This window comes from Vulpes lagopus, chromosome 4 (genome assembly GCF_018345385.1).
Source record: "Vulpes lagopus strain Blue_001 chromosome 4, ASM1834538v1, whole genome shotgun sequence".
Taxonomy (NCBI): domain Eukaryota; kingdom Metazoa; phylum Chordata; class Mammalia; order Carnivora; family Canidae; genus Vulpes; species Vulpes lagopus.
In genome coordinates this window covers 80,082,904-80,103,427 of record NC_054827.1, presented here as the reverse complement: position 1 = coordinate 80,103,427, position 20,524 = coordinate 80,082,904, and the positions used below count along the sequence as shown (strand labels likewise).

Sequence of the window (20,524 nt, the reverse complement as noted above, 5' to 3'; positions counted from 1 at the left end):
CTTATTAAATATTTGTTGAATTATTGGATAAATGACATAATAAAATTTGAAAAATCTAGCCATCTCCAGAAATTATGATAAAAAGTAGAAATGGGCTCTTTCAAAAGGAGCAGGTTTATACTAGCTAGCTCTGATTTACTTTACCTGGAAGCTGCTTAATTCTGAGCAATTGTTTAGACAGCCTCTGATCTGGCATCAGCATTCCTACCCAGGCTATCCTATTTCTATCATGTGCCTCAGGCTCCATTTGAGTATTTTCCTGTCCTCTCTTCTGGTTAGGAGTCAACCTGTCTGGGTTAGAATTTTGGCTCCACCATTTCCTAGCTATGTGAAACCCTCAAATTTCTTTCCCAAAAGGAAAGGTGCCTCGGTGTTAATGGGTGCTGCCTAAGAAAGAAAAGGAGGACGGTCATTTAGAAAGCCTGAGATGATACACCAGATTTATGTCCAATATACACTGACTCTGCAGGCTCCAATGTAAAAGGCCACACTGATTCTTTCTGTATCGAAACTCATGACCAGTAGGCTATTCTCTAGGATTCTCTCGTCCTCTACTCTAGCCAAATGAATTACATGCTTGTTAAGAAACATTTATGTTGATTCCTAAATTTTTCTACCATTTATACTTGTTATTAGAATTATATAATTTAATTAAATACCACATAAACTGATAAATAGGAGTGTGAAAATGGCAGGTGTTTGTTATGAAATCTAAGGAGGTTGTTTTAGAAAGACTTAATAAAGGTAAATCTCTGTAAAAAAGTGCCATCCAAGTAGGCTTATATTTTTTAAGTGTCTGTGTTTTTTAATTGATGTATAGTTGACATACAATGTTATATTAATTTCAGGTGTAAAACACAGTGATTTGACAATCTCTATATTATACAAGTTCACAATGATAAGTGTAGTTACCATCTGTCACCATACAACGTTATCACAATATTATTGTCTATGTTTCCTATGCTGTGTTTCTATCCTCATGACTTACTTATTTTATAACTGGAAGTTTGTACCCCTTAGTTCTCCTCACCTAAACGCTAAAGTAGGTTTATTAAGAGACACAACTGTAAAACATTTGCAAGGGGGCAATGTAAAAAGCCAGAACATTCTGCACTCAGGTCAGTTCCCTCTGTCTTTAGATCCTTGCTCCGAGGAAAATCCCATACATATAAATTATGATCTATGTGGTAACGAGCAAAAGACAGTATGGAACTCCAGTTGGCAAATTCATAATCAAAGACAAGTTGGCTAAGAACAAAAGTATTATTCTATATATATCTACTTATTATAAACAAAAAAGAATTTTTAGACTTATATAAGCAGTCTGTTAAAGATTCTTTGTCTTAACCACCTTTTTTGATTTACCAACTATAATCTGATGACCTTGATTACACTGAAGTAACCAATAACCCTCAAGTCTCTGTGAATAACGCAACAAACTTTACTTCTTGCTCCTCCTGAGTTTGCAGGTCCTGGAAACCTGTCCTCCACGGATGACTGTCTGAAGCACTTACCATATGAAACATGTACTCTCCTAGGCCAACAGAAAAAAAGAGAAAACAGCAAGTGGTGCACTTCTCTTCTGCACATTAGCCAAAACAAGCCACATAATCACATCTAAATTCAAGGATGTGGAAAAGCATAATGCTCTCATGTGCCAGAAGGGGAGGAGAGCTGGAAATACAGGTGAGCAGCAGGGATGTCCACTACATGAGCTTCCTACGGTACCTAGCACACGAAATAGGAGAGCCTCTGCTTGATTACATGAAGGATTTTGAGGCAGAGAAAAAGATAGTTTTTTCTTTAAATAATTAAAATAAATATTTAAAATTGATAGCTTAGTGATTATATTTTCAAGGCCATTCTTTATTTCTGAGAACTCATAACCAATTAAAGTAATTCTAGAGAAGACTTTTAAATAATACTTAAGTCATGAGCCCCCAAAGTTTAATTCAGTCCACATAATTTATTCTGTCATCAAAATGTAAAATATATTCCCCTAATCATGCATTCTGCTTTTATATCTAAAAAGTAAAGAATATTAATACATTAAAAACCTCATACTCCAAAAAATCCATATATCAGTCGACTGCCAATATGGTGGAATCATTAAAAGACCTAAGATGCAGAAAGTTCAATTTAAAAATATTTTGAATTTCAAAAATGATTTTAAAAATCATGCAATAATAATCCTTAACATTTTTCATTTTCTTCTTCTTCTTTCTTCCTCTTCTTCTTCTTCTTCTTCTTCTTCTTCTTCTTCTTCTTCTTCTTCTTCTTCTTCCTCTCCTCTTTTTTTTTTTTGCATTATTATTTCATTTTTATTTCATTTTATAGCTACATTTTCAATGGTAATTTTCAGGGCAGCTGCATTTAGTGTAGATACTGTATTTTTTTCATTTTAAAATACACTATATCACAGAAATATATCTAATTCTTTTTAACTTTTTAATTTTAATTACAGTACAGATAACATACAGTGCTATATTAGTTTCCGGTGTACATTGTAGTGGATCAACAGTTCTATACATTACTCTGTGCTGATCATGATAAGTACTCTTTTATTTACCCCCAATTCAGTACAGTTTTTTTTAAGATTTTATTTATTTATTTATTCATGAAAGACACAGAGAGAGAGTGAGGCAATGACACAGGCAGAGGGAGAAGCAGGCTCCATGCAGGGAGTCTGATGTGGGACTCAATCCCAGGACTCCAGGATCATGCCCTGAGCCAAAGGCAGGGCTAAACTGCTAAGCCACCCAGGGATCCCCTTCAATACAGTTTTTATTGCATCTTTAAAATATTACAAATAAGTCTGAAAAAAATCATCAGGCATCTTGCTGTTTCTGTAGCTAGAAAGCTTAGATCTTATTCATCAGCCTGAAGAACTGTTCCTTTTTCAGAAACATAGGTACCACCCCCAAATTTTCTGATATCCTTATTTTAACTCTTGTGGCTTCCTAGATCAAAGTAGCTGAGTCTGATACAAGTTCAATATCACTTCCTTCAAGAGTTAACTCATCTTTCTGGGTTTGAACAAGCAACACCTGGCCTCATCTGAACCCTGCAGATACATTTTTCACCCAAGAAATTTGGATTTCAACAAGAGAATTATTCTCCTGAATAACATCATTGATGGGGAAGTGAGCATACACAGATCTCATCTTGTAACGGAAGCCCAGGGTAACACCCTTGATCGTGTTCTGCACTTGACTACAACTGGTGCGAACAATAGCCAATTCCTTTCTCCACCATTTGTCAACTCGGAGTGTCTTCTTTTTCTTTCTGAGGAGATTGAGTTCTACGTTGATGTGATTAAAATCCCTTCATAGGGTCCCTCTGGGGCCCTTCACATTAACAGCAAGTCCCTTAAGAGTGATGTTGGCATTTTCTGGAATGTCAACAGTCTGATTGCCAAGAATGGTCTTCATTCTCACAGTAGGTGGGGCAAAAACAATAAGTGTACTCTTAATCCCCTTCACCTATTTCACCCATCCCTACACCCACTTCCCCTCTTGTAACCACCAGTTTGTTCTCTATAGTTGAGTCTGTTTCTTAGTTTCTCTCTATATATATCCCTTTGTCTATTTGTTTTGTTTCTTAAATTCCATGTATTGAGTGAAATCATAGGGTATTTGTCTCTCTCTGACTGACTTCTTTCACTTAGCATTATACTCTCTAGCTCCATCCATGTTGTTGCAAATGGCAGGATTTCATTCTTTTTTATCACTGAATTATATATATATATATAGTTTGGCTATTATAAGTAAAGCTGAAATGAACATAGGGGTGCATGTATGCTTTTGAATTAGTGGGTTTGTATTCTTTGGGTAAATACCCAATAGCAGGATTACTGGACTATAGGGTAGTTCTATTTTTAATTTTTTGAGGAACCTCTATACTGTTTTCCACAGTGGCTGCACCAGTTCACATTCCTGCTGGCAGTGCATCAGGGGTTCCTTTCCCTCCACATCCTTGCCAAGCCTTGTTGTTACGTGTGTTGTTGATTTCAGCCATTCTAACAGTCATGAGGTGATATCTAATTGTAGTTTTGATTTGCATTTTCCTAATGATGAGTGATGTTGAACATCTTTTCATGTGTCTATTTGCCATCTGGATGTCTTTTTTGAGAAATGCCTGTTAATGTCTTCTGCTTATTTTTTAATTGGATTTTTTGGTTTTTAGGTGTTGAGTTTTATTAGTTCTCTATAAATCTTGGATACTAACCCTTTATTAAATATATCATTTGCAAATACCTTCTCCCATTCAGTATGTTGTCTTTTAGTTTTGTCATTTGTTTCTTTGCTGTGCAGAAGCTTTTTATTTTGATGTAGTCCTAATAGTTTATTTTTGCTTTTATTTCCCTTGTTTGAGGAGACATGTCTAGAAAAATGTTTCTATTGTTGATGTCAGAGAAATTACTGCCTGTGCTGTCTTCTAGGATTTTTACCATTTCAGGTCTCACATTTAGGTTTCTAGTCCATTTTGAGTTCATTTGTGTCTATGGTGAACGAAAGTGGTCAAGTTTTCCCAACATCATTTTTTGAAGAGACTGTTTTTTTTTCTCATTGCATATTCTTATCTCTTTTGTTGAAGATTAATTGACCATATAATCATGGGTTTCTGGGTTTTCTATCCTGCTCCATTGATCTCTGTGTCTATTTTTGTGCTAGTACCGTACTGCTTTGATTACTACAGTTTGTAGTATAACTTGAAATCTGGAATTGTGATGCTTCTATCTTTGTTTTTCTTTTTCAAGATTTTTTAGGCTGTTCATGGTGTTTTGTGGTTCCATACAAAAATTTTAAGATTATTTTTTCTATTTTTATGAAAAATACTGTTGATATTTTGATAGGAATTGCATTAATCTGTAGTTTACTTTGGGTAGTATACACATTTTAACAATATTTGTTCTTCCAATCCATGAGTGTGGAATATCTTTCCATGTGCTTGTGTCATCTTTGATTTCTTTCAACAATGTCTTACAGTTTTCAGAGTACAGGTGTTTCATCTCCTTGGGCAAGTTTATTGCCAAGTATTTTATTATTTTGGGGGCAATTGTAAATGAGATTGCTTTCTTAATTTTTCTTTCTGTTGCTTCATTATTTGTGAATAGAGATACAATGGATTTTTGTACATTGATTTTGTATCTTGTGACTTATTAAACTCATTTATCAGTTGTGGAGTTTTTTGATGGAGTCTTCAGGGTTTTCTATATATAATATTATGTCATCTGCAGATAGTGAAAGTTTTACTTCTTCCTTACCGATTTGGATGCCTTTTATTCCTTTTTCTTATCTGGTTGCTGTGGCTAAGCCTTAACAGTACTATGTTGAATAAAAGTGGTGAGTGAATATCCTTGTCTTGTTCCTGATCTTAGGGAGAAAGCTCTCAGTTTTTCAATATTGAAAATGATGTTTGCTGTGTGTTTTCCACATACGGCTTTATTTTTTGTCCAATCTAAGTATTGCTAGCCTGACTTTCTTCCATACCCATGTGCTTGATAAATGCACCCCCAGCCCTTCACTTTCAATCTGCCTGTCTTTAGGTGTGAAATGAGTCCCTTGTAGGCAGCATATGGATGGGTCTTGTTTTTAATCCATTCTATCACCCTATTCTTTTGATTGAAGCATTTAGCACATTTACATTCAAAGTAATTATTGATAGGTATGTTTTAATTGCCATTTCATTACTTACTTGTTTTGTGGTTGTTTTCTCATGATTAGTTGGCTTTCTTTTTTTTTATTTATTTTGTTTTAATTTTTATTTATTTATGATAGTCACAGAGAGAGAGAGAGGGGGAGAGAGGCAGAGACACAGGCAGAGGGAGAAGCAGGCTCCATGCACCGGGAGCCCGACGTGGGATTCGATCCTGGGTCTCCAGGATCGCACCCTGGGCCAAAGGCAGGCGCCAAACCGCTGCGCCACCCAGGGATCCCTAGTTGGCTTTCTTTAGTGATATACTTGGATCCTTTTTTTTTTTTCTTTTTTGCATTTCTGCTACCGGTTGTTGATTTACGGTTACCATTTAGTCTGTATAGAACACCTGCATGTAGTAGTTTAAATTGACAGACACTTAGGTTTGAACCCATTCTTTACTCCTCTCCTCTCCCTGCTTTGAGAATATGGTGCCACACACTTTACATCCTTTTACTTTGTGAGTTCCTTAATAGCTTTAGTCCAACAAACGGCTCACTAGAAGGCTAGGCAATAAGGAGGGGGTGTCATTTATTGTCCATTTTATTCTCAATATAATCCTTGCTTACCTGATGGACGGCTTGTTAAAAACAGTAATACCCTCAAATTTTTATTTTTGTCTTTAGAAAGAATAGTAAATTATGCTTTTATTTAACTTCTAAAATTTTCATGACTAATTGGTATGCTTTCCAATCTGTCTATAATATTTTTTGAGTCACTAGTGAAAACTTATATAAACAAACTATTATAGTATAAAAAGAAATGAGTTCTATTTAAAATACTAAAGACAGATCATCCACTTTTTCTTTTCCTTTAGTCTAAGCAGCAACCAAGTGAAGCATGTAGAGATGGGGAGGGAGAAGCTATGGTTGGAAAGAGCTTTCCTGATAATTCAGGTAACCCTCCCACCAGCACACCCCCACCCCCAGCTAAGGATCTGTGTGCAGGAGGGAAGTCACAGCACTTGGGGAGAATTCTGCTCAACTATTCACTAAGTTTACCATTACCTGGAACAAATTTCCTAACACTTAACCTCAGCTCTTCTTGCGATAATTTCTCTCCTAGTGTTACCCTGAAGGTTAAATAAGATAATAACCATAAAGAGCCTTAATGCTGTATTTACATACAAACTGGATTGAAACTTCATATTGAGGTCAGTATAACAAGTTACCATCAAGATTTTTAAAAATAATAATCAGCAATTAAATTCAATACTTAAAATAGCAAGGACACCTACCCACATGTCTACTACTTAATTTCCATCAAGTTGATCTTTTTTCTTATCCTTTTTGCTTATTTTCCTCAAAATTTAAGAAAAGGTGTTTACAAATAGTCACTACCCATTGGTAGGTAATAAAATAAATGCAGTGGGTTCTAACTAGCATTTTTAAATTAAATAAATACCACAAATGTGAAACAGAATACATCACATGATTTCTCAGCAAGAACTGTGTACATTGCAACAAACATACATAAATTATATTTCTTACTGTATATTTTTTAAAGTTTATAAAATACTACTCTAGAACAAGGCCAAATGAAATCTGGTACACTTCCTACTATTAAGTAGATCTCCTTTCATTTCATCATTTCTTTAATTAAGAATAAAATATAAAGGTTTTAGCCGTCTATCAAGCCAAGTTTTTTTGTAAGCAACTCTTACATCATTAAATACTGTTTAGAATGATTCTTACATAGCTAGTATCTCAAGTAAAGCAAGTGTACACGAGGTAGAACAAGAAGTTGCCTGCAGTACACCCCAAGTTACAGCTGCTGAGAGAAAGTTCAGTGGTTTTCCACACGCAGTGCCCCAGCACTGGAGCAGACGGTGGATCCATTTAGATTTACACTCCTCAAAGGAGGGACTTGTCTCACTGACATGGGTTTAAAATATCTATATCCCATCAAGGACAGAATGTAGTACAAGAGGAGAGAAAACAACTTGTCACCATGAGGCGCAGAGACTCGATTCGTGGCAAAGTGAGTCCTGAGGCAAACCTTTCTGATCGTGCCTTCCCATCTGGAACAGGGCACCAACCCAGGGTTCACACACTGGGCCAGAAGAGAAACACTGTCCTGAAAGATATGTAAGTAGAGACAGATCACAGAATCATCATCTGACCTTTATAGATCATTTACATTGTTGTTCAATCCTACGTAGTTCTCATTCCAGGATTTACTCATGGAATCAAAAAATGCCATTTTTTTTGTAACAAGGAATCAAAAAATGCCATTTTTGTAACAAATCTCCCTCTACTCAGGAAATGGCTCAACTCACCCTGTGCTGATTAAATCAAACTTCTGACACCTAATCTGGCCTAACTGAGATTAGCAGCCCCCTTTCAAACCCTGCCTCAGTGAGGCTAATGTCTGCGGGGCTGTGCTCCCCATCCAGCACCATCCAGCGCTCCTATGAAGGTGCCACCCGACAAGAAGCCTTTCTGGTTCATCACTGCACCACAGGATGCCATGAAGGAACTCATAGGCTGTGACAAATCTAATACCCTATTACTTGCATTTTTTTGTACTGGGATTTCATTTGGTGACATCACTGGATACAACTGAACTTGAAATCTGTGTGACATTTTTGCAGGTGTTGCTTTTCACCAAAAAAAAGGTTATTTTACATAGTTTAGCCACAGTGCAGTGCTTTGGGTCTAGAACTAAACCTCGGGAAATCTAATGAGGTTGAAAAGAAAGTGAAAGTTAACGGCCACGGCTTTAACAAAGGCTCGTCTTCCCTCAGGCTGTAAAGAGTCAGTAACTGAGTTCAGTAACTGAAAATTAAATTAGAAGAAAATGCCACCTCTGCAGCTACTGCTACCTTTAGCATTAACAGTAATATAGAGCGGGGTGGGGGCCGGGGGTTCTGCTGAACAGAGCCATCGGGAAACTCTCAGAGCTTCCAAATGGTATGGAAATCTGCTCTTACACCGTGTTACAGGATTCCTCTGGGTTGTGTTTTGCTGTCTCTCTGTCTTCCTTTTCCCTCGTGCCCACATCCTTGTAGTGTGTTTCCTCTTCTCTTCCTTCCATCCTTTTTTTTTTCTCCTGTTACTCTGACTTAATGTCCACTTTCCCCCCTCCCCTACTTCCTCACTTCTTTTCTCAACAATTTGGTTCTTTTTCCTCTCCGCCCATATTTATGTCTATGCAAGACTAATCCAACCAATGTCAAGGTTCCTGTGATGTGCCCTGTTCAGAATCCGAGAGAAAACAGCTCAGGATTCTTCAGTGCTGGGAAAGCATGAGGCTTTTGATTTTATCTGGTCATATCAAATGAACAGGAACCACTTTCTGGGGATGGTATTATCAGGTTAAGTGATAAGGGTGGGCAGGAAGGACTTGTGGGCAGTGGCCTATATTTTTTTAAAAAGGCAGGGGCAGGAGCAAAGAAAGGAAAACAAATTAGACCGTATCAGGATCCCTCCTATTCTTTGAATAAGCATCTCTAAAAAACAATCAAGCAAGGTTGTCAATTTGGCCAAAAATCAGCGATGCTTTAGTATAATAAGATAGTACTACCACTCCTTTACTTTTAAACAAATTACTAAAAAATCTAACTATATTATACAGCAATAAAGAAATAAAGGCTATTTTATCATAATTTGATTATGCTACAAAGCACTGTGCATAGCAATTCGTGGATCTAATTTTAGTTGTAATAATCTCTTGCCCTGTTATGTAAATGGGAAAAGACTTTCTACAGGCTTGAGATAGAGATAAGCTTCGGATCGAAAGCATGCAAAAGCCATGGTTCAATTACTCTAAAGTGATCTGCATCATATGTTACAGTACATCTTTCTGCCTTTGCACAAAAGCTAGTATCTGCTGCAAATTAACCATCCTTTTCTAAATGCCTACAGATGCCCTCTGAGAGTTTACGGATTCAAATTAAACCCAAGTCCCACAACTACAAAATAATAGGGGGCATTTAAAAATTAAAAATACTTTCTCCTTTCATGACTTTCCCTCAGTTTTGCCCTTACTTTTCAGTAAGTTTTGCCCTTTACTTACGTGTTCAACCTGACAGCAAGTATACAACAGTTCTCACTTCTAGCTCTGTGGGCCCAACCATTCTGCAAAAGGGTGAACCACCAGAACCATTCCAATTCCACCTGTCTCTGCAGGCCGAAAAATTCAAGTTCTGGCCCCTGAGCGGACCTCATCCTGACCCAACTTCACACCTCAGAATACAAGAATCTCGAGAGAAAGGAGGAGAACACTGCACCCATCCTTATTTGCCAGGGCTCTTAATGTGCTCTTTGAAATGAAATTTATAATAATCCAAAATTTAGCTTCCCCAGGAGGGGCAGGTCCCGAGGGACAGCTGGAACCACCCACAGGCTTTCCCCTTCACTGGCCCTTCTCTTTCATCTCCATAGGATGTGGCTTTATTGGCTCTTACTGCAGACTGTTTGCACACTACTGAAGACATGGTGTGGACCATTGTCAACCCTTCTCCCATGGCTCTGCCGTGGGAAGGCATGGTGATGTAGGCATTAGACACCCTGGGGGAGGACTCTCCTTGGTCCTACTGGAGTCAGACACTCTTTTCCCATGGGCCCTCCCCCAACCATGATGGGGAAAACTGTTTTGTAACTAGTGGTCCTCACTAAGACTGATCCAAGCGGGATTACAATACACGTCCACTATGCATGGGCTGTGGCTTTCTCGGTTTGCATGAAGGCTGCAAGAGAAGAAAAACAATGAAAGGCTAGATGGTGATGTTTGATGCCAAGCACGTCTTTTTCAACCTTTTTCTGTTCAATTTAAAAATTACAGCTATTTCCAAAATAATCACTTTATTCTGGGATTTGATACCTATATTGTTGTCACAAGGGAATAAATATTTGCGTGTGTTATGTAACATTTTCAATACTAACTTTCATTGTTCAAGAGATTAAATATTTCTAGAGAGTAGCCAGGCCGGCTCATAAAGCCTACTGTTGATTAAATTAGAACTGTTGGAACGCCTGGGTAGCTCAGCAGTTGAGTGTCTGCCTTTGGCTCAGGGCATGATCCTGGGGTCCCGGGATCGGGTCCCACATCGGGCTCCCTGCATGGAGCCTGCTTCTCCCTCTGCCTGTGTCTCTGCCTGTCTCTCTCTCTTGTGAATAAATAAAACCTCTTTTTTTTTTTTTTTAAAGAAGAACTGTTTTAGCTAAGCAACACAGGATAGAATACAGAATGCCCATTACAGAGGTTTTGTACTGTTTTACTTTTTGAATTTATAGATGTTACTTCTTTAGGTTCTCTCATCACCCAGACTACCTCACTCACTTTACTCTCACCTCAAAACAAGCAATAATTTCCAATAGCTGATGTTTGCTAAATTCTCTGTGCTATTCTTTTCTCTCTTTATATATTAGAGTTAATCACAAAACTGAAATCCAAAACATGGGATTCTACATAAGTTTTTGGAATATGAAAAAGAAGATATTACTTCAACCCAAATTGCATGCATTTTTTTCTTCTATCCCCCTCAGAAGTTCTATTGCACTTTTTCAAATTTTTTTTCTGCATAGCTCTTTAAATATATCGTCATGACAAGGAGTGTTGTCAGATAAGGGAGAATGAGCTTTAATTCAAGACTTTATTAGGTCACCTACTGGCATTGGCTCGGTCATTTAATGTTTCTCGGACCCAGCTTCTTCACCTAGGCCATAATATAATATGTGGAGATGCCTGGTAAACTGTAAAGTAACCTACAAAAATAAGGTAAAAATAATGTACTCTATCAATCAAGACTCAACCAGAGAAACAGAATCAGTATATATGTTTTAAAATGTATTTTATATTTTGCATATATTTTTATATAATTATACATAAACACACATACTTTATACAAATATATGTACAGAATGTGTGTGTGTGTGTGGACTTATCACAGGAAACTCCTGGCTAAGCAGTCTCTGCAAGGCTTTCTCTCACCAAATGCTAGAGCCCAAAGTGCACAGAGAGGCAGGAGCGAAGGTTACCAAGAGGCTGAGATCCAACAAGTATAGACTAAAACATCCATCCTTGTTGCCGCTGACCTTGGTGATGAGGGTAATCTGAAGAATCAGGGGCTCTAACCATGGAGCCAAACACATGCTGGCTTGGGAGTCAGAGAAACTGAAGGAAGATCAGGGAAAGGGAAGGCATTTGTAGGCCGAGCTGCTGCTGCCTTCCAACAAGGCATACACAGAACTATCTTACAATTTTCCTCCCTCTTGGCCACCTGGAATCTCTGCACCTCAAGGAGAGCCCAGCCCTCTTTGAAAGACTTCTACTAGATTAAGTCAGTACCACCCAGTCCTCTCCCTTTGATGAACTCAAAACAACTGATTTGGAGCTTTACATCTGGAAAGTCTTCAACACTGCACCCAGACTCTAGTATTTGATAGAATACCCAGTAGAAGGTATGTACAGGCTGCTGCCTTTCTTGCGCTCTCCACCTCTTGTGAGAAAATCTTCTTTAAAGCCCACATGAACCAGAAGCAAACTAAAAAGGTAATTCTGGAGAAGGGAGTTCAGTGAAGATGACACATCACAGAGCCATTCTACAATCAATAAAAGTGATCTCTATCCTAGGAGACAAATATAAGTAGCCTACTCTACAAATGCCAAAGATGACCCAAAGAGTCATTCTCTGCTCTTGTTTTTCCCTCCTCTTCCTGCTCACCCCTAGACCCAATCCCATGCACCCATTCTTCCTGATAAACAGCGTAGCTCTGTGGCTAATTGGTCCCAGGTGGAATGAGTACCCATTGAGGGGGCCTTGCTCTTCTCCTTCCGGCTCCCAACCTGTCCTGAGCTCTACATCATTAAAAAATATAATCACTCAATCATGGCCTAGTTGTGAACATAAAACATCGCCACATCACTACATTTTGCTTTCATTTTGGACAAAGTATGTTTTTCCTCTTCCTTTAGCAGTCAGCCTGAGCCCTCCGCCTATGTTCTTGCAGTGCCTTTCTCACCTTAGGCTTGGCTTTGAGGAACAGGTTAAATGTGTATTTTTAAACGCATTCACTTCCACTGTTTCTTTCTTCACTCTTCTGAATTGTAAGGATATACAGGTCAAAGCACAGTAAGGATGGGGCTATTTGGGGAATTTGTTTTCAGTGCAGTCACAAAATAAATTCCTTAACTAGACCTTCGGGTGTATCTTGATAATTCATGGTTACTAGTGAAAGAAACTTTTGACACTATAGGTTCCCAGGATCCTGACTAAAGTAAAGTTAGATTTATTGTCCATTATATCCCTAGTACTAAGGGTACTATTCTCACAAACTATAGCTTCAAGCCTTTGCCAAATAGCTCCCAAACCTGTACCTGAGGAGACAACAGAGGCTTCATTCAATACTTCCACATTGAGTCACCCCTTTTGCCAACCCTAGCATTATGTTGCTTCTACTTTCCATAAGGAGTTCTTGTTTTGTCCACTGTAGCAAAACCTCTGCCACACAGCCCTGTCCTAGTATCTTGGGGCTCCATCCTGCTGCTCCAATTATCTTCTTGGTTCTCTGCTTCAATCCTGGCACCTATGAAGCTAGTACTTGGATGTATCCTTCACACCAGGCTTTCCAAAGGTCATCAACAACCTCCAAGTGCCAGTTGCTATGACTGGATGTCCACTACTTATGGGTAGGTCTCCTGGAAGAAGCCTTTGCTCCATCAGCCTGCATCACTTCTCTTTGCCACCAGGAGTCATAAAACAGCCCTTGTCCTCTCCCTCCCTCAACATCCTATTCTAGTCGCTTGCTGGCATATACATTTCTCGCCTACTTGTGGGTCAGCCTCAGGCTGACTGCACAACTGTCCCAAATGCAGCTGAATAACTACTGCCAGAACCTCTCTTGTGAGCTTACCCTAAGGCTGTTTGGGTTCTCAGTCCTATGCCCTACCAGGAAGGTCCATTTTACCACTGATCAATTGTGGTTGGTAATTCTGGACATTTGATTTTTTTTCATAGAGATGCAAAAGTCATGCAAAAGCCAAAGCATATCAAGAATAAATTTCACAAATCACAATGTTTCTGTGTTGACAAAATAATTAGACACAGCCCATGAAAGCCTGAATGAAGCAATTATTGGTGTTGATTAGGATCAACAAGATTTAGAGTTAATATAGAAAGGGACTTCTTTCTCCTTCTTTCCTTGCTTTCCTTTTCCTTCTTTCTTTCTCACAGTTTTGAGACAGGAATTGTGCTGACCATAGAGGGTACAAGATGGATTTATGTATTATAATATACCGACCCTTTGAGTTTTTATATCATAGAGATTGAGACAAATGAAAAACAAAAGATTACAGCTCATGATGAGAGTCTACAGAAATTAAGGTGCTTGATTTTATCTAGAAATATTAGGGAAGGCATTTTAAGGAAATGAACTTGAGTTGAATCTTTGAAGAATGATTAGGATGAATTCAGCAGACAGATAAGAAAAGGGCTTTCTTTTGGAATAGAATGGCAGAGACACAGGTAAATGGGGTATCTTTAGAGAAGTGCAGGGAGCTCCATGTTGCTGGTATCTCGGATTGGTGCAGGAGCAGTTGTAAAGCAATGAGTCTGAAAAAGTAGAAAGGTCTAAACTCATGAGGACTTTGTAAGTCATGCTATGAAGTCATCCTGCAGCAGATAAGGAGTTACTGGTGGATTTTAATCAGTGGAGTGACATGAATTTGTCTTATACTGAAGGGGAGGCTATACGAAAGAGGGGAAGGGGAACAGTTAAGAAATTTCTAGAAAAGTTCAAAGTTCTGAAAATCTGAAATAAGGAAACAGCAAGGCAAATGGAACAGACATGGAGAACTTCTTCAAGGATGAAGGCTCAGTCATTTCTGTACAAAGTGGGATAACTCAGAAGTCATTTTAGTTCCCAAGATTCTTACGGCTGAGGCTATAGTGCCTGCATTACAGCTCAACTTTACACTCTACCCAAGGCTACTTCTGTGCCCTTCCTTCCACTGATGTTGATTGGAGCAGAATCTGCATCCCAGAACCCAATCTGTAGCAGAGAATGAGTCAAGAAGGGGTGGAAGCAACTAAACTTAGAGGCCAATTAGATATGGAGTTGAGGGAAATGAAAGAACCTCAGAGAACTCCAAGAGTTCAAGTTGGTGCTGGATGGAATATGGTAAAGCCAACTTAAGTGATTATATCCAAAGATGATAAGACAATAGGTTCTGCTCAAAAGATCATGTGCGACGTTTGTGTAAAAATTATTCACTATACATTTGGCTAGCAGAGCATGGGTGAGAATAGGACTAGAAAACCTTCAGTGTCAATAAAACACAAGCAGTAGCTATAGATGCAGATGATTATGAGAAGAATATGTAGAATAAGGTAAGAAAATGAAGGGAAACAGATTTCTAAGCAGCTCTGAATTCTTCAGTCATTCCAGCTACAATCTCAGTCTCTAAGTAACTATGTAATAATAGCCATTATTGTCCACTTTTTCTTGATGATATTCTTTTCTAATTTGATATGACCATCTTTGCTGGTATGTGAAGCTGTTAAAGGAAGGAGCTGATTTTATTCATCTTTTTAGCCCAAAATATCTTAAATGAAATAGGGGCTAATATTGAATGGATATGCTACAAATATTAAAATGGAGCATGACCCAACTGAAAGTTGGAGCCTTCAATGTCCTCTAGGCTAAAGAGGGTTGCTCTGAAGACTTGCAGGTCTGTGCAACACCCACTTCACTGCTTAATCTGTTTTAGCATTTCTTATATCAAAATATCAAGTAATAGTAGAATTTTTGTGCCAAATTTCTGCTTAAGGTCCAATGACTGCCTTTACTTTATGCTGGCTCTTTAGAAAGTCTTCTTTTCATTTTGTATGTGTCTTCCATTTCAAAGTCATCAGCATACAGTAGTCCCAAATGGCTCTCTCAACAACTTTTAAGGATTCTCACAGCCAGAAGAACCTCTCAGAGGATCAGAAGCACAGCTAATACCAGCTTATTACATCCTTACACATGAATAAAACAAGCTAGACCTATTATACAGCTGTTTCTCACCATTAGTGACTGGGAACTGATCTAAAAAAATTATGTAAACTTAACCATCCACCTTATCTTTCTCTTGGCAGCTGAATTAGTCAAGTTATAGTAACTATACTATACTCTTGCCCCAAACACCCTTACAATTCCAGGACTACACAGTGGGTAAAATTAGAATATAGTCAATCCACAGTATCCCTGACAAGTACTGGACCTGAGCAATTCAATGTCTAGACTAGTTGTTTCAGTCAGGAGATTAACTGGCTTATCTCAACCCCAAGGGCAACCTTTGGCTCACATCCAGGAAGTCAGCAGTTTTCAGGTTAGACCCTGACTGATCAAGCCATCAGCTGTTTGCCTAATCCCAGCATCATAGAATTACAGAACAAGACTTTCCCACACAATTTTGGGTCTGAGCTGGCTATTTCTTTAAGGTTTAGTATACTATGTTAATAATTTTTTCCCCCAGCTAAATACTGTCTGGAAATTTCATAAAAATGGCACATTCTTTGGCAATACTAAAATAATTCTTTACCTAGAAAGAAAAAAGTATATACAGATAAATTAATGTTAAACTGTTATAAATATCAATAATATCTTCTGGATATGAACTTAAGGAGCACTGCTTACAAAATTTAACTGATTCTAAAAAACTAAAATATTCTCCAAAACATTTAGAGCATTTTTTCCAAGTTCATTTTCCTTTCTTAAATGGGCCATGGTGATTATTAAAAATCCTGAGCCCTCTCAGTGCTGAGGACCAGTATGATGCAATGGAATGAGTGTGAGAAAGAGAGTTTAAATTCAGACTCAGCGGAAGTTGGGCAAACCAATGATCCCCCTCTGGGCTTTAGTTTTCTCCTTACAAAAGATGGTGTAGTCAGTGAGGATGTCCCAGAGATGAGTCCTCAGCTGCTACCCTCCAGTTCTAAACATTCTATTGTCAGGGGACCACAGCCTAGGGCAGAGGTAGTTAAAGAGGGTGTCAGAGAAAGTGTGAGTAAATGAAGACTAAGATGGGCATACTTTATAATGTCATTGTTGCAGGTGTTGAAAAATCAAAATTTCCAGGAGAAAAATTAAAATTCTCACTTTTACTTCTTTTATTTTCATTTAGCCAAAAACATCTATATGTTTGTAAATATCAAGAGACACTTTTTTTTTAAGATTTTATTTATTCATTCATGAGAGACAGAGAGAGAGAGAGAGAGAGGCAGAGACACAGGCAGAGGGAGAAGCAGGCCCCATGCAGGGTGACATGGTACTCAATCTCAGGACTTCAGGATCATGCCCGGGGCTGAAGGCAGAGCTAAACCGCTGGGCCACTGGGGCGCCCCAAGAGATACTTTTTAAACATGCATTTAACCTGAGTGTTTTGTGTTCTATAAACAAAGCTATTAAATCAAAAGATCAGTGCTGAATAAAATTGCTACTATGATGATTATTAATTATAGTTAATACATTTGACCCTTAATCTTTGCCAGGTATTGTGCTAAGAGTTTACTTCAATTATTTTGTTTAATGCGTCTGATAAACATTACTTCATTAACGCTACCTGTGTGGTAGCTATTATTTATATCCCTATTTTATAGGAAGAAAAAAGAATTTGGAACTCAGAGGGGCTAAATAACTTGCCGAAAGTTACTCAGTAACAAACGTGAAATTGAAGCCCAAGTCTGTCCAGCTCCAGAATATAGGTTCTTAACCATGACATTTAATATTACTGATACTCAATATTACTAAATTCAAAAATTTATAAAATTTTATACAATGGTTCTTTTTAAAAACAAAATGAAACCTATAAGACATTCATTAGATTGTAATGCTATTTTATGGGACTTTTATTGAGACTGGCTAAGGGGCTTTATGGACTCAAAAACTGGAAACTGACTACTGCAATTAGTTGTTCAGAATAAAAGCCAGGCTTGAAAGTCCTTCTTTACATTGAATTTCAAATGTTCCACTTTGAATGAAACAGATGTTGAACTTTAGATTAGTTCAATCTGCATTAGATTTATCCTGTGCACACAGTAAGATAGTACTAACATGGGCACTTACGCTACTTTCTCTTTAGGGACACCTTTCCCCAGACCAGCTTCATCTGCAATTTAAAAGAGGTCTTTTCAAAGAAACAGAGGATTTTACTTAAAAGCACAAGAATTAGTCTAGTGGGTCTGAACCATGGTCCATCCAATATTCCCTCTCTTCTAGGAGCATACAGGGACATATCATGTGATGGTGGTCTTCTATCATGTGAAACTCAAAAGGTTAGTGATACACCCGGAGACTTCTTGATATTTTTCTGACATGTGTGAATTTAGATTAACCTTTCTAGAAGCCTATATTTTAGGTTTTCATGACATAAAATTTCCATGTATCCACTACCTTTTGAGTAAACGAACATAGGAAACATCTTGGATTTGTGGATTCCAGCTTCTCTAACATGAGTTCAACTGACTCCTATTCTCCTTTAAGGCTTGTCAGACCCACCGCAGTTTCATCAAAGATTCGATTATTTACTGAGCTCCTATTCTCTGTTCAAAGGGAAGTTAGCAAGTGTTAGCTGTTAAAGACAGATGAACACCAAAATGAGACTTTTTTCTTGATAAAACCAGAAGGATAGAGTAGGAATTTTAAAAAGGATTAGCTTTGGAAGTCAGCAGCTATTGGAAGTGTTTTATGTAGGGTGCAGTGCCTCTCCAAATGACTGAGCATAGTGTGGAGGAGTATATCAACAGGCTGGTGTGCCCCTAAATCCCCAAAGAAATCAATCTAATTGTCCAAGTACATTAAACCATCTTTGCTAATTGGAAAATACAAATCACAATTCTGTTTGTTCTCTGAGCATAAAAGAGAGACATCGATATACAAGTAGAAAATGAGAACATACCATTAAGCCCAAAAACTTGGGCATCTTCTCAAAATAATTTAATTAATTGAATAATAGTTTAAATAATAGTTTAAATAATTAAACTACAACCAGGAAAGAAGGTGTACAGGTTTTACTTTTATCAGTCTTAAACTTATCTGGCTCAAGCTTTAAGAGGTTCCACCTGTTTCCCACAAGTTTGGATTCAGTGTACAACCTATATTCACTCTGTATCCTTTATGACTTCACGAGCTTCAGCCATATAACCTCTTAGCCTTTGCCTCTCCAGTCTGTAGAAACACTACTCACTACTCTAGTCTCTCCTCATTTCTTTGTTCTTCTCGTAACAAAAATTTAAATTTCATAACCAAATTTAAATTTGGTCATTTAAAAATTTTCATGTTGAATATATTTTCTTAGTAGGTTCTAGCTAGTGTTGGGAATACAAAGAAGTCCAGACTGAACTGAGTTCCTTCCCTCAATCTACAGATCACTAAGAGGTATTGCATTGGTTCCTCCCAAAGAACCCAACTCTTGAGTTTTGTTAAAGTCCCCTCCAGAACTTTCTGTTTTTAGGCTCTGTCTCACCTCTATGTTTACCATCTAGGGCTTGAAGCAAATACCAAAAGCAATCCTATGACGATAAAGTTTCTAACACTGCACCATGGTATTGAGGAGGAGGCTGTGAATTTTCATTTGTGCAGGCACACAGCTCTAGGGATCATTTTTGGATGGATATCTCAACACTTGAGCAAGAATATTCCCAGACTACTCTCCAGAATGCAGCAGCATCTTCCCATGTATATCTACCCACCTTTTCTGCACTGCCCTTCTACAAACCTCCTCAAATACACCATTTTCCATTAATATTTAATTATTATAAAGATACATTCATCTCTTCTTTTGCCAGCCCAATTATAAAATACAACCCACTATGAAACTATATAGTATTTAAATATGTTCAATTATTTATAATATAGTTTGTTACATTTTGCTCATGTTAACCTTTTATATTGTTAACATCTTGATGTGACTGTTCCTCAAACACTGTCACCTTCTTTTGGAGCATGCACTTGGACTCCATTCCTGATCTCATCTTGCAGTTAGATGTAACCATGTTGGTGGAGTTCTAGCCAGTGAATTGTGATTGGTGGATTGCCCTTCCAGATAAGTCCCATGGAAATCTTTCTGGTACCTTCTTCCATGTTTTTTTCATTATTCTGGATTTATATAAATGAGCATGACATCCTCAGAAGTCATATCTTGAAGATGGAGGAGCCCAAGAGATGAAAGTCACCTGAAAACCTAGCCTATCAACAGAAAAATCTTTTTTTTTACTTACATGAGTGAGAAATAAATTTTTTTTGTGTATAAACCATCATATGCTTATAACACATTACATATTTTATATGAGTTGTAGATTGTCTTTTGGCATAATTAAAAGTTTTGTTCAGTTTCTGAGTAAATATTTAATAGAAATAAGTATTCTGATAAAATAATGTAATTAGCATTTATTGTGGCTCTCCTGGCAGTCATTGGCAATGACTTACCAGTGATTCCTATAGGCACTGCACATAGCCTAGCATGTTTAGTTCCTTCACTATCCTTTTAGTTAGACATAACCAGTGTACTCTCCAGGATAAGCAAACCAAGGATCAGCAGAGTTAAGTTACCTAAAATTACTGAATGGCAGAGCTGAGATCCACACCTATCTGTCTGGCACCCAGCCTATATTCTTCCCACTATACCATGATCGTTTTCCCCAAGGTTTTTTTTTTTTTTTTTTTTTTTCCTTTCATCACCTAAGGCCCCTAATTATGCCATGTCCTTAAAATGAAAAGATCCAATAAAGTATTACTTGAGTCATGACCACAAAAAAAAAGAAGAATAAAATAAAGCAACTTAATAAAATAAGAGTTTACAGCTATGCTTGATTTTCCACCGGTCAGTACAACAATTTGAGGAA

The 20,524-nt window shown here is 37.7% G+C and overlaps 1 pseudogene; it reads right to left on the bottom strand.

The window, feature by feature from the left end:
* Nucleotides 1–2,868: 2,868 nt before the first annotated feature.
* Nucleotides 2,869–3,431, bottom strand: LOC121489955 (annotated as a pseudogene).
* Nucleotides 3,432–20,524: the final 17,093 nt, after the last annotated feature.